Below are 1,416 nucleotides of genomic sequence, written 5' to 3'. Positions count from 1 at the left end.
TGTGTGTGTGTGTGTGATGTGAAGGTGGCGGGGATAGATAAAAGGAAACATCATCATCATCCAGTGCCAGATCAGCGACAGACATCGGCAATCATGGTTCTCCATTCATTCCTTTGCTCGAATGCTCTAAAAAAAAAGCTACGTTTCCCTGATCTTTCCCCGTTACGCACCCCCGCAGGCTCCTCAAGTGGGTCGCCCTGGGCATAACCCTGCCTCGCTTCCCTTCAATTTTGCCAGTGGGAGCTAGATGTTCAAGATCCTTATGTCTATTCAGGTGTCCCAAAAACTGCATTTGTCGTTTCCTGATTGTTTTAAACAGTGCTAGCGTCCCACGCCAAGCTCTACCTCATTTGATTGCTTTTCCTTCCACGATATGGTTAGGCTATCGGACTCGTAATCGTGAGATTGCGGGTTCGGGGGTTCGAGCCTCAGCTCGGTCCGACGTTGTGTCCTTGGGAAAGACACTTTATACGAACTTTCCACTTGGCTCGGTCATATCGGAGACGGACATTAAACGAGGAGGTCCCGCCCCTTAAATAACATAATAGTGTTGATAGGGGTGTTAAAGTCATACCATTTTACCATTTACCATTTCACCTTCCACGATAGTCTTAGCAGTCTCCTAAGAAACCACATTTCTGTTGCTTCTATTTTATTTTCATTGTCTTTAGTGATTGTCCAGACAAGGAATACAGCTTTGTATTTTTTAAGAGCATCCGAGCAACGACATGAATGGCGAGCCATGATCGACGATGTGTGACGTAAACAGAAAAACCAATTACATCTTTTGGAATAACCAACATCTACTGTTCCCTCAAATAAAAATTTAATATCTTAAGTCAGAAGTAAAAGGCCTAGGTTTCTGGTTTTTAACAAGGATAAATACAGGCCATTTTTACCATAATCCATTATACTCCTACCATGGCATTCATACATTATGCAGTTGCGAGCGCCGTAAAACCTCTACTAAAACAAACAAAAAAAAGCTCCTACCATCTTTTCCATCTTGTAATATGAGTAGTCTTATGACCTTTAAAACAAGCAATATCAAAACATCATTGGGTTGCAGCCAGAATGCTGGTTGCGTATTCATTTAGCTTAAAAATTGTTCATTTAAATTATGCATGTGACTATAAGCCTGTTTGTGAGTGCAACCATGATGCTGTATTAATATTACTATGGTTATGCGCCCAGATGTGTGTGGAGGAGAGGATGTATTATGAGAAAGAGTATGTGTGTCTATGAGTGCGCTCGAGCGTGCGTATGCGTGCGAATGGGTGTGTGTACGAATACGTGTGAGTGTGTGTGCATATGGTGTGTGTGTTTTTTATGTGTGTGTGTGTGTGTGTGTGTGTGTGTGTGTGTGTGTTTGTGTGCGTGTGTGTATGTGCATGGCGTGTGTGTGCGTGTGTGTGT

Source organism: Aplysia californica, unplaced genomic scaffold (assembly GCF_000002075.1).
Source record: "Aplysia californica isolate F4 #8 unplaced genomic scaffold, AplCal3.0 scaffold00365, whole genome shotgun sequence".
Lineage (NCBI taxonomy): Eukaryota > Metazoa > Mollusca > Gastropoda > Aplysiida > Aplysiidae > Aplysia > Aplysia californica.
The sequence above is the reverse complement of the archived record's forward strand: the minus strand, read 5'-3'. Positions refer to the sequence as shown.